Below are 12432 nucleotides of genomic sequence, written 5' to 3'. Positions count from 1 at the left end.
CAAGGGCTTAGAGTCACCAAGAATAGAGCACCAGGGTCTCTCTTGCCCACAGAGAGCCTCCTGCTGACTCTCATGCGCACGAGCTCTCTGTCCAACACAAAAGTCAGCCACTCACCTGAGACGTGAAGGCCACGACCACCATGTGGAGAGATGGTCGCACTGCAAGACACAACCAGAGGAGACATCCGTTTTAAGAGCTGGCCTCTGGCGTGGCTCTCAGTGCAGAACTACTGTGCGCCAAACACAACCGTGAACATGGAGGAGGCCACGTTCACGTAGCGGTGATCGGGGGGAGGCGCGTGGCATCCTCTCAAGGATCTGCCCGCCTCGAGAACCCAATCCCATCGCTGGGGAGAAACCTAGGACTCCCCAACATGGTGCCACCACAATGGCACCGTACTGGGCCTCAGCGTAATCCTATTGAGCATGATTTTTAAGTCATCACCTCACTTCAAGATTAAGGGTTGTCATCATTGACCCAACGCAGGCACTCTGCGGGCATCGGTACAACTGCACACTCGTTTGCTCACCAGAGATGTTTCCTGGGACTGAGGACAGAGCAAGGTGGGCTTGACGGCTGCACGGTCGCGGCTCTGGAAGGAGCCTGACAGACAGAGCCCAGGAAAGCTCCGGGCCAAATGAAGGCCATTGTTTTCGGAACATGACCTGGAAAAAGAGGAGTGACAGGGCTTCTAAAGGACCCATCTTGTTCCTATCAGACCTCAATTCTAAGGGAACTTGCTCATTTATGCGCCAATGACCACGTCCAAAACCAGGAAAGGAGAGAATGAATGAAACAACATGACCAAACAAACAAATAATAGGAATCACATAAAATAAAATGCACCATGGAAATGGGGGCACTAGGATTCCGCACCACCAACAAAAAAGAACCAGCAACAGGATTCTCACCACACACACCCTTAGGGTCTGCAAGAAAGGGGAAGAGGAGCCCTACTGCTCATGCCTGGGCGTGGTCCCCTTGGACACAGGAATCTGGCGCGATTCCAACACTGACCAGGACACTGAGCATCCACTCAGGTGAAGGTAGAGGAGGTTAGGCGCTCAAGCCACGCACATGTCACATGACACTGCCACGGGACCCCAAGAGAGCGCACTGAGCCCCCTTTCAGTCCGATTCCTTTCAGAGAGGAGGGACACGTTTGCCTTTGGGGCGGCCCGTTCCCAAGGGCTTAGAGTCACCAATTTACACAGCAGCAGGGTCTCTCTTGACCAAAGAGAGCCCCCTGCCTATTGTCATGCGCACGTGCTGTCTGTCCACACAAAAGTCAGCCACTCACCTGAGACGTGAAGGCCACGACCACCATGTGGAGAGATGGTCGCACTGCAAGACACAACCAGAGGAGAAACGTTTTGTTTTAAGAGTTGGCCTCTGGTGCCGCCATCTTGCACGTCCTACTGGGCACCAAAAACTCCGCTGTTCGCGGAGAAGGCGACGATCACCTGGAAGCGATCGGGGAGAGGCACGTGGCATCCCCTCAGGAATCTGCCTGCCTCCAGCTCCCAATCCCAACGCTGGGGGGAATCCTAAGACACCCCAGCACGGTGCCACCAATCTGTCACCCACAGTGGGCCTCAGCGTAATCCTATTGAGCAGGATTTTTGTCATCACCTCTCTTCAAGGCCCAGACCGCTTAGACATCATTGACCCAGAGACAGCACTTCGCGCACATAGGAACCTGGGCACACTCGTATGCTCACCAGAGATGTTTCCTGGAACTAAGGACATAGCAAGGTGGCCGGGAGGGCTGCACTCTGTTTCCCACTCTGGAAGGAGCCTGACAGACACAGGAAGCTCTGGGCCCACGGAAACCCTTCTTTTCCAAACATGACCTGGACAAAGAGGAGTAGGACGGCCGCTAAAGGACCTCTCTCTTCCCCCTCGGAACTGAACCGAAAGCACGATGGCAATTTATGCGCCAATGATCACGCCCAAAACCAACAAATGAAAGAGGAAAGAAATACATCCGAAAAGCAGGAAATGCACCAATGGAAAGCGAGGCACTCCCGATTCCATGGGGACACAAACCACCAGCCATAGGATTCTCACTGTTCACACACGCAGCGCTGGCCAAGGAGGCTGAGCAGAAACCCTACTGCTCACTCCCGGGCACGGTCCTCTTGGACACACCGCCTCGTGATATGCTCACGCTGACCATGACATTGAGCATTCATTCGGGACAGGGTAGGGTAGCTTAGGCGCTCAAGCCATGCACATGTCACATGACGATGGCTAAGACATACCACACCCCTCCCACCCGCCCCGCCCCCCCCAAAAGGAGCACTGAGACCTCTTTCAGACCGATAACTTTCAGAGAGGAGGGACAACGTTGGCTCTGGGTAGGCCCACTCCCAAGGGCTTAGAGTCACCAAGAATAGAGCACCAGGGTCTCTCTTGCCCACAGAGAGCCTCCTGCTGACTCTCATGCGCACGAGCTCTCTGTCCAACACAAAAGTCAGCCACTCACCTGAGACGTGAAGGCCACGACCACCATGTGGAGAGATGGTCGCACTGCAAGACACAACCAGAGGAGACATCCGTTTTAAGAGCTGGCCTCTGGCGTGGCTCTCAGTGCAGAACTACTGTGCGCCAAACACAACCGTGAACATGGAGGAGGCCACGTTCACGTAGCGGTGATCGGGGGGAGGCGCGTGGCATCCTCTCAAGGATCTGCCCGCCTCGAGAACCCAATCCCATCGCTGGGGAGAAACCTAGGACTCCCCAACATGGTGCCACCACAATGGCACCGTACTGGGCCTCAGCGTAATCCTATTGAGCATGATTTTTAAGTCATCACCTCACTTCAAGATTAAGGGTTGTCATCATTGACCCAACGCAGGCACTCTGCGGGCATCGGTACAACTGCACACTCGTTTGCTCACCAGAGATGTTTCCTGGGACTGAGGACAGAGCAAGGTGGGCTTGACGGCTGCACGGTCGCGGCCTTGGAAGGAACCTGACAGACAGAGCCCAGGAAAGCTCCGGGCCAAATGAAGGCCATTGTTTTCGGAACATGACCTGGAAAAAGAGGAGTGACAGGGCTTCTAAAGGACCCATCTTGTTCCTATCAGACCTCAATTCTAAGGGAGCTTGCTCATTTATGCGCCAATGACCACGTCCAAAACCAGGAAAGGAGAGAATGAATGAAACAACATGACCAAACAAACAAATAATAGGAATCACATAAAATAAAATGCACCATGGAAATGGGGGCACGAGGATTCCGCACCACCAACAAAAAAGAACCAGCAACAGGATTCTCACCACACACACCCTTAGGGTCTGCAAGAAAGGGGAAGAGGAGCCCTACTGCTCATGCCTGGGCGTGGTCCCCTTGGACACAGGAATCTGGCGCGATTCCAACACTGACCAGGACACTGAGCATCCACTCAGGTGAAGGTAGAGGAGGTTAGGCGCTCAAGCCACGCACATGTCACATGACACTGTCACGGGACCCCAAGAGAGCGCACTGAGCCCCCTTTCAGTCCGATTCCTTTCAGAGAGGAGGGACACGTTTGCCTTTGGGGCGGCCCGTTCCCAAGGGCTTAGAGTCACCAATTTACACAGCAGCAGGGTCTCTCTTGACCAAAGAGAGCCCCCTGCCTATTGTCATGCGCACGTGCTGTCTGTCCACACAAAAGTCAGCCACTCACCTGAGACGTGAAGGCCACGACCACCATGTGGAGAGATGGTCGCGCTGCAAGACACAACCAGAGGAGAAACGTTTTGTTTTAAGAGTTGGCCTCTGGTGCCGCCATCTTGCACGTCCTACTGGGCACCAAAAACTCCGCTGTTCGCGGAGAAGGCGACGATCACCTGGAAGCGATCGGGGAGAGGCACGTGGCATCCTCTCAGGAATCTGCCTGCCTCCAGCTCCCAATCCCAACGCTGGGGGGAATCCTAAGACACCCCAGCACGGTGCCACCGATCTGTCACCCACAGTGGGCCTCAGCGTAATCCTATTGAGCAGGATTTTTGTCATCACCTCTCTTCAAGGCCCAGACCGCTTAGACATCATTGACCCAGAGACAGCACTTCGCGCACATAGGAACCTGGGCACACTCGTATGCTCACCAGAGATGTTTCCTGGAACTAAGGACATAGCAAGGTGGCCGGGAGGGCTGCACTCTGTTTCCCACTCTGGAAGGAGCCTGACAGACACAGGAAGCTCTGGGCCCACGGAAACCCTTCTTTTCCAAACATGACCTGGACAAAGAGGAGTAGGACGGCCGCTAAGGGACCTCTCTCTTCCCCCTCGGAACTGAACCGAAAGCACGATGGCAATTTATGCGCCAATGATCACGCCCAAAACCAACAAATGAAAGAGGAAAGAAATACATCCGAAAAGCAGGAAATGCACCAATGGAAAGCGAGGCACTCCCGATTCCATGGGGACACAAACCACCAGCCATAGGATTCTCACTGTTCACACACGCAGCGCTGGCCAAGGAGGCTGAGCAGAAACCCTACTGCTCACTCCCGGGCACGGTCCTCTTGGACACACCGCCTCGTGATATGCTCACGCTGACCATGACATTGAGCATTCATTCGGGACAGGGTAGGGTAGCTTAGGCGCTCAAGCCATGCACATGTCACATGACGATGGCTAAGACATACCACAACCCTCCCACCCGCCCCGCCCCCCCCAAAAGGAGCACTGAGACCTCTTTCAGACCGATAACTTTCAGAGAGGAGGGACAACGTTGGCTCTGGGTAGGCCCACTCCCAAGGGCTTAGAGTCACCAAGAATAGAGCACCAGGGTCTCTCTTGCCCACAGAGAGCCTCCTGCTGACTCTCATGCGCACGAGCTCTCTGTCCAACACAAAAGTCAGCCACTCACCTGAGACGTGAAGGCCACGACCACCATGTGGAGAGATGGTCGCACTGCAAGACACAACCAGAGGAGACATCCGTTTTAAGAGCTGGCCTCTGGCGTGGCTCTCAGTGCAGAACTACTGTGCGCCAAACACAACCGTGAACATGGAGGAGGCCACGTTCACGTAGCGGTGATCGGGGGGAGGCGCGTGGCATCCTCTCAAGGATCTGCCCGCCTCGAGAACCCAATCCCATCGCTGGGGAGAAACCTAGGACTCCCCAACATGGTGCCACCACAATGGCACCGTACTGGGCCTCAGCGTAATCCTATTGAGCATGATTTTTAAGTCATCACCTCACTTCAAGATTAAGGGTTGTCATCATTGACCCAACGCAGGCACTCTGCGGGCATCGGTACAACTGCACACTCGTTTGCTCACCAGAGATGTTTCCTGGGACTGAGGACAGAGCAAGGTGGGCTTGACGGCTGCACGGTCCCGGCTCTGGAAGGAGCCTGACAGACAGAGCCCAGGAAAGCTCCGGGCCAAATGAAGGCCATTGTTTTCGGAACATGACCTGGAAAAAGAGGAGTGACAGGGCTTCTAAAGGACCCATCTTGTTCCTATCAGACCTCAATTCTAAGGGAACTTGCTCATTTATGCGCCAATGACCACGTCCAAAACCAGGAAAGGAGAGAATGAATGAAACAACATGACCAAACAAACAAATAATAGGAATCACATAAAATAAAATGCACCATGGAAATGGGGGCACTAGGATTCCGCACCACCAACAAAAAAGAACCAGCAACAGGATTCTCACCACACACACCCTTAGGGTCTGCAAGAAAGGGGAAGAGGAGCCCTACTGCTCATGCCTGGGCGTGGTCCCCTTGGACACAGGAATCTGGCGCGATTCCAACACTGACCAGGACACTGAGCATCCACTCAGGTGAAGGTAGAGGAGGTTAGGCGCTCAAGCCACGCACATGTCACATGACACTGCCACGGGACCCCAAGAGAGCGCACTGAGCCCCCTTTCAGTCCGATTCCTTTCAGAGAGGAGGGACACGTTTGCCTTTGGGGCGGCCCGTTCCCAAGGGCTTAGAGTCACCAATTTACACAGCACCAGGGTCTCTCTTGACCAAAGAGAGCCCCCTGCCTATTGTCATGCGCACGTGCTGTCTGTCCACACAAAAGTCAGCCACTCACCTGAGACGTGAAGGCCACGACCACCATGTGGAGAGATGGTCGCGCTGCAAGACACAACCAGAGGAGAAACGTTTTGTTTTAAGAGTTGGCCTCTGGTGCCGCCATCTTGCACGTCCTACTGGGCACCAAAAACTCCGCTGTTCGCGGAGAAGGCGACGATCACCTGGAAGCGATCGGGGAGAGGCACGTGGCATCCTCTCAGGAATCTGCCTGCCTCCAGCTCCCAATCCCAACGCTGGGGGGAATCCTAAGACACCCCAGCACGGTGCCACCGATCTGTCACCCACAGTGGGCCTCAGCGTAATCCTATTGAGCAGGATTTTTGTCATCACCTCTCTTCAAGGCCCAGACCGCTTAGACATCATTGACCCAGAGACAGCACTTCGCGCACATAGGAACCTGGGCACACTCGTATGCTCACCAGAGATGTTTCCTGGAACTAAGGACATAGCAAGGTGGCCGGGAGGGCTGCACTCTGTTTCCCACTCTGGAAGGAGCCTGACAGACACAGGAAGCTCTGGGCCCACGGAAACCCTTCTTTTCCAAACATGACCTGGACAAAGAGGAGTAGGACGGCCGCTAAGGGACCTCTCTCTTCCCCCTCGGAACTGAACCGAAAGCACGATGGCAATTTATGCGCCAATGATCACGCCCAAAACCAACAAATGAAAGAGGAAAGAAATACATCCGAAAAGCAGGAAATGCACCAATGGAAAGCGAGGCACTCCCGATTCCATGGGGACACAAACCACCAGCCATAGGATTCTCACTATTCACACACGCAGCGCTGGCCAAGGAGGCTGAGCAGAAACCCTACTGCTCACTCCCGGGCACGGTCCTCTTGGACACACCGCCTCGTGATATGCTCACGCTGACCATGACATTGAGCATTCATTCGGGACAGGGTAGGGTAGCTTAGGCGCTCAAGCCATGCACATGTCACATGACGATGGCTAAGACATACCACACCCCTCCCACCCGCCCCGCCCCCCCCAAAAGGAGCACTGAGACCTCTTTCAGACCGATAACTTTCAGAGAGGAGGGACAACGTTGGCTCTGGGTAGGCCCACTCCCAAGGGCTTAGAGTCACCAAGAATAGAGCACCAGGGTCTCTCTTGCCCACAGAGAGCCTCCTGCTGACTCTCATGCGCACGAGCTCTCTGTCCAACACAAAAGTCAGCCACTCACCTGAGACGTGAAGGCCACGACCACCATGTGGAGAGATGGTCGCACTGCAAGACACAACCAGAGGAGACATCCGTTTTAAGAGCTGGCCTCTGGCGTGGCTCTCAGTGCAGAACTACTGTGCGCCAAACACAACCGTGAACATGGAGGAGGCCACGTTCACGTAGCGGTGATCGGGGGGAGGCGCGTGGCATCCTCTCAAGGATCTGCCCGCCTCGAGAACCCAATCCCATCGCTGGGGAGAAACCTAGGACTCCCCAACATGGTGCCACCACAATGGCACCGTACTGGGCCTCAGCGTAATCCTATTGAGCATGATTTTTAAGTCATCACCTCACTTCAAGATTAAGGGTTGTCATCATTGACCCAACGCAGGCACTCTGCGGGCATCGGTACAACTGCACACTCGTTTGCTCACCAGAGATGTTTCCTGGGACTGAGGACAGAGCAAGGTGGGCTTGACGGCTGCACGGTCCCGGCTCTGGAAGGAGCCTGACAGACAGAGCCCAGGAAAGCTCCGGGCCAAATGAAGGCCATTGTTTTCGGAACATGACCTGGAAAAAGAGGAGTGACAGGGCTTCTAAAGGACCCATCTTGTTCCTATCAGACCTCAATTCTAAGGGAACTTGCTCATTTATGCGCCAATGACCACGTCCAAAACCAGGAAAGGAGAGAATGAATGAAACAACATGACCAAACAAACAAATAATAGGAATCACATAAAATAAAATGCACCATGGAAATGGGGGCACTAGGATTCCGCACCACCAACAAAAAAGAACCAGCAACAGGATTCTCACCACACACACCCTTAGGGTCTGCAAGAAAGGGGAAGAGGAGCCCTACTGCTCATGCCTGGGCGTGGTCCCCTTGGACACAGGAATCTGGCGCGATTCCAACACTGACCAGGACACTGAGCATCCACTCAGGTGAAGGTAGAGGAGGTTAGGCGCTCAAGCCACGCACATGTCACATGACACTGCCACGGGACCCCAAGAGAGCGCACTGAGCCCCCTTTCAGTCCGATTCCTTTCAGAGAGGAGGGACACGTTTGCCTTTGGGGCGGCCCGTTCCCAAGGGCTTAGAGTCACCAATTTACACAGCACCAGGGTCTCTCTTGACCAAAGAGAGCCCCCTGCCTATTGTCATGCGCACGTGCTGTCTGTCCACACAAAAGTCAGCCACTCACCTGAGACGTGAAGGCCACGACCACCATGTGGAGAGATGGTCGCGCTGCAAGACACAACCAGAGGAGAAACGTTTTGTTTTAAGAGTTGGCCTCTGGTGCCGCCATCTTGCACGTCCTACTGGGCACCAAAAACTCCGCTGTTCGCGGAGAAGGCGACGATCACCTGGAAGCGATCGGGGAGAGGCACGTGGCATCCTCTCAGGAATCTGCCTGCCTCCAGCTCCCAATCCCAACGCTGGGGGGAATCCTAAGACACCCCAGCACGGTGCCACCGATCTGTCACCCACAGTGGGCCTCAGCGTAATCCTATTGAGCAGGATTTTTGTCATCACCTCTCTTCAAGGCCCAGACCGCTTAGACATCATTGACCCAGAGACAGCACTTCGCGCACATAGGAACCTGGGCACACTCGTATGCTCACCAGAGATGTTTCCTGGAACTAAGGACATAGCAAGGTGGCCGGGAGGGCTGCACTCTGTTTCCCACTCTGGAAGGAGCCTGACAGACACAGGAAGCTCTGGGCCCACGGAAACCCTTCTTTTCCAAACATGACCTGGACAAAGAGGAGTAGGACGGCCGCTAAGGGACCTCTCTCTTCCCCCTCGGAACTGAACCGAAAGCACGATGGCAATTTATGCGCCAATGATCACGCCCAAAACCAACAAATGAAAGAGGAAAGAAATACATCCGAAAAGCAGGAAATGCACCAATGGAAAGCGAGGCACTCCCGATTCCATGGGGACACAAACCACCAGCCATAGGATTCTCACTATTCACACACGCAGCGCTGGCCAAGGAGGCTGAGCAGAAACCCTACTGCTCACTCCCGGGCACGGTCCTCTTGGACACACCGCCTCGTGATATGCTCACGCTGACCATGACATTGAGCATTCATTCGGGACAGGGTAGGGTAGCTTAGGCGCTCAAGCCATGCACATGTCACATGACGATGGCTAAGACATACCACACCCCTCCCACCCGCCCCGCCCCCCCCAAAAGGAGCACTGAGACCTCTTTCAGACCGATAACTTTCAGAGAGGAGGGACAACGTTGGCTCTGGGTAGGCCCACTCCCAAGGGCTTAGAGTCACCAAGAATAGAGCACCAGGGTCTCTCTTGCCCACAGAGAGCCTCCTGCTGACTCTCATGCGCACGAGCTCTCTGTCCAACACAAAAGTCAGCCACTCACCTGAGACGTGAAGGCCACGACCACCATGTGGAGAGATGGTCGCACTGCAAGACACAACCAGAGGAGACATCCGTTTTAAGAGCTGGCCTCTGGCGTGGCTCTCAGTGCAGAACTACTGTGCGCCAAACACAACCGTGAACATGGAGGAGGCCACGTTCACGTAGCGGTGATCGGGGGGAGGCGCGTGGCATCCTCTCAAGGATCTGCCCGCCTCGAGAACCCAATCCCATCGCTGGGGAGAAACCTAGGACTCCCCAACATGGTGCCACCACAATGGCACCGTACTGGGCCTCAGCGTAATCCTATTGAGCATGATTTTTAAGTCATCACCTCACTTCAAGATTAAGGGTTGTCATCATTGACCCAACGCAGGCACTCTGCGGGCATCGGTACAACTGCACACTCGTTTGCTCACCAGAGATGTTTCCTGGGACTGAGGACAGAGCAAGGTGGGCTTGACGGCTGCACGGTCCCGGCTCTGGAAGGAGCCTGACAGACAGAGCCCAGGAAAGCTCCGGGCCAAATGAAGGCCATTGTTTTCGGAACATGACCTGGAAAAAGAGGAGTGACAGGGCTTCTAAAGGACCCATCTTGTTCCTATCAGACCTCAATTCTAAGGGAACTTGCTCATTTATGCGCCAATGACCACGTCCAAAACCAGGAAAGGAGAGAATGAATGAAACAACATGACCAAACAAACAAATAATAGGAATCACATAAAATAAAATGCACCATGGAAATGGGGGCACTAGGATTCCGCACCACCAACAAAAAAGAACCAGCAACAGGATTCTCACCACACACACCCTTAGGGTCTGCAAGAAAGGGGAAGAGGAGCCCTACTGCTCATGCCTGGGCGTGGTCCCCTTGGACACAGGAATCTGGCGCGATTCCAACACTGACCAGGACACTGAGCATCCACTCAGGTGAAGGTAGAGGAGGTTAGGCGCTCAAGCCACGCACATGTCACATGACACTGCCACGGGACCCCAAGAGAGCGCACTGAGCCCCCTTTCAGTCCGATTCCTTTCAGAGAGGAGGGACACGTTTGCCTTTGGGGCGGCCCGTTCCCAAGGGCTTAGAGTCACCAATTTACACAGCACCAGGGTCTCTCTTGACCAAAGAGAGCCCCCTGCCTATTGTCATGCGCACGTGCTGTCTGTCCACACAAAAGTCAGCCACTCACCTGAGACGTGAAGGCCACGACCACCATGTGGAGAGATGGTCGCGCTGCAAGACACAACCAGAGGAGAAACGTTTTGTTTTAAGAGTTGGCCTCTGGTGCCGCCATCTTGCACGTCCTACTGGGCACCAAAAACTCCGCTGTTCGCGGAGAAGGCGACGATCACCTGGAAGCGATCGGGGAGAGGCACGTGGCATCCTCTCAGGAATCTGCCTGCCTCCAGCTCCCAATCCCAACGCTGGGGGGAATCCTAAGACACCCCAGCACGGTGCCACCGATCTGTCACCCACAGTGGGCCTCAGCGTAATCCTATTGAGCAGGATTTTTGTCATCACCTCTCTTCAAGGCCCAGACCGCTTAGACATCATTGACCCAGAGACAGCACTTCGCGCACATAGGAACCTGGGCACACTCGTATGCTCACCAGAGATGTTTCCTGGAACTAAGGACATAGCAAGGTGGCCGGGAGGGCTGCACTCTGTTTCCCACTCTGGAAGGAGCCTGACAGACACAGGAAGCTCTGGGCCCACGGAAACCCTTCTTTTCCAAACATGACCTGGACAAAGAGGAGTAGGACGGCCGCTAAGGGACCTCTCTCTTCCCCCTCGGAACTGAACCGAAAGCACGATGGCAATTTATGCGCCAATGATCACGCCCAAAACCAACAAATGAAAGAGGAAAGAAATACATCCGAAAAGCAGGAAATGCACCAATGGAAAGCGAGGCACTCCCGATTCCATGGGGACACAAACCACCAGCCATAGGATTCTCACTATTCACACACGCAGCGCTGGCCAAGGAGGCTGAGCAGAAACCCTACTGCTCACTCCCGGGCACGGTCCTCTTGGACACACCGCCTCGTGATATGCTCACGCTGACCATGACATTGAGCATTCATTCGGGACAGGGTAGGGTAGCTTAGGCGCTCAAGCCATGCACATGTCACATGACGATGGCTAAGACATACCACACCCCTCCCACCCGCCCCGCCCCCCCCAAAAGGAGCACTGAGACCTCTTTCAGACCGATAACTTTCAGAGAGGAGGGACAACGTTGGCTCTGGGTAGGCCCACTCCCAAGGGCTTAGAGTCACCAAGAATAGAGCACCAGGGTCTCTCTTGCCCACAGAGAGCCTCCTGCTGACTCTCATGCGCACGAGCTCTCTGTCCAACACAAAAGTCAGCCACTCACCTGAGACGTGAAGGCCACGACCACCATGTGGAGAGATGGTCGCACTGCAAGACACAACCAGAGGAGACATCCGTTTTAAGAGCTGGCCTCTGGCGTGGCTCTCAGTGCAGAACTACTGTGCGCCAAACACAACCGTGAACATGGAGGAGGCCACGTTCACGTAGCGGTGATCGGGGGGAGGCGCGTGGCATCCTCTCAAGGATCTGCCCGCCTCGAGAACCCAATCCCATCGCTGGGGAGAAACCTAGGACTCCCCAACATGGTGCCACCACAATGGCACCGTACTGGGCCTCAGCGTAATCCTATTGAGCATGATTTTTAAGTCATCACCTCACTTCAAGATTAAGGGTTGTCATCATTGACCCAACGCAGGCACTCTGCGGGCATCGGTACAACTGCACACTCGTTTGCTCACCAGAGATGTTTCCTGGGACTGAGGACAGAGCA

The 12432-nt window shown here is 54.7% G+C and overlaps 11 non-coding genes across 11 annotated transcripts; all 11 read right to left on the bottom strand.

The window, feature by feature from the left end:
* Positions 1-401: 401 nt before the first annotated feature.
* On the bottom strand, positions 402-480 carry LOC132223192 (small nucleolar RNA SNORD115). The gene has a single exon (XR_009450428.1). It is a non-coding gene; the product is annotated as a small nucleolar RNA SNORD115 (small nucleolar RNA).
* Positions 481-1591: 1111 nt separating this feature from the next.
* LOC132223092 (small nucleolar RNA SNORD115) lies at positions 1592-1672 on the bottom strand. Its single transcript, XR_009450373.1, has one exon. It is a non-coding gene; the product is annotated as a small nucleolar RNA SNORD115 (small nucleolar RNA).
* A 1103-nt stretch (positions 1673-2775) lies between these two features.
* On the bottom strand, positions 2776-2854 carry LOC132223191 (small nucleolar RNA SNORD115). Its single transcript, XR_009450427.1, has one exon. It is a non-coding gene; the product is annotated as a small nucleolar RNA SNORD115 (small nucleolar RNA).
* Positions 2855-3965: 1111 nt separating this feature from the next.
* Positions 3966-4046, bottom strand: LOC132223091 (small nucleolar RNA SNORD115). The gene has a single exon (XR_009450372.1). It is a non-coding gene; the product is annotated as a small nucleolar RNA SNORD115 (small nucleolar RNA).
* Positions 4047-5149: 1103 nt separating this feature from the next.
* On the bottom strand, positions 5150-5228 carry LOC132223190 (small nucleolar RNA SNORD115). Its single transcript, XR_009450426.1, has one exon. It is a non-coding gene; the product is annotated as a small nucleolar RNA SNORD115 (small nucleolar RNA).
* Positions 5229-6339: 1111 nt separating this feature from the next.
* LOC132223090 (small nucleolar RNA SNORD115) lies at positions 6340-6420 on the bottom strand. Its single transcript, XR_009450371.1, has one exon. It is a non-coding gene; the product is annotated as a small nucleolar RNA SNORD115 (small nucleolar RNA).
* A 1103-nt stretch (positions 6421-7523) lies between these two features.
* Positions 7524-7602, bottom strand: LOC132223189 (small nucleolar RNA SNORD115). The gene has a single exon (XR_009450425.1). It is a non-coding gene; the product is annotated as a small nucleolar RNA SNORD115 (small nucleolar RNA).
* Positions 7603-8713: 1111 nt separating this feature from the next.
* LOC132223089 (small nucleolar RNA SNORD115) lies at positions 8714-8794 on the bottom strand. The gene has a single exon (XR_009450370.1). It is a non-coding gene; the product is annotated as a small nucleolar RNA SNORD115 (small nucleolar RNA).
* A 1103-nt stretch (positions 8795-9897) lies between these two features.
* On the bottom strand, positions 9898-9976 carry LOC132223188 (small nucleolar RNA SNORD115). Its single transcript, XR_009450424.1, has one exon. It is a non-coding gene; the product is annotated as a small nucleolar RNA SNORD115 (small nucleolar RNA).
* A 1111-nt stretch (positions 9977-11087) lies between these two features.
* On the bottom strand, positions 11088-11168 carry LOC132223088 (small nucleolar RNA SNORD115). The gene has a single exon (XR_009450369.1). It is a non-coding gene; the product is annotated as a small nucleolar RNA SNORD115 (small nucleolar RNA).
* Positions 11169-12271: 1103 nt separating this feature from the next.
* LOC132223187 (small nucleolar RNA SNORD115) lies at positions 12272-12350 on the bottom strand. Its single transcript, XR_009450423.1, has one exon. It is a non-coding gene; the product is annotated as a small nucleolar RNA SNORD115 (small nucleolar RNA).
* Positions 12351-12432: the final 82 nt, after the last annotated feature.

This window comes from Myotis daubentonii, chromosome 21, assembly GCF_963259705.1.
Source record: "Myotis daubentonii chromosome 21, mMyoDau2.1, whole genome shotgun sequence".
NCBI classification, from domain to species: Eukaryota; Metazoa; Chordata; class Mammalia; order Chiroptera; family Vespertilionidae; genus Myotis; species Myotis daubentonii.
Note: the sequence above shows the minus strand (reverse complement) of the source record. Positions and strands in the feature narration are given on the sequence as shown.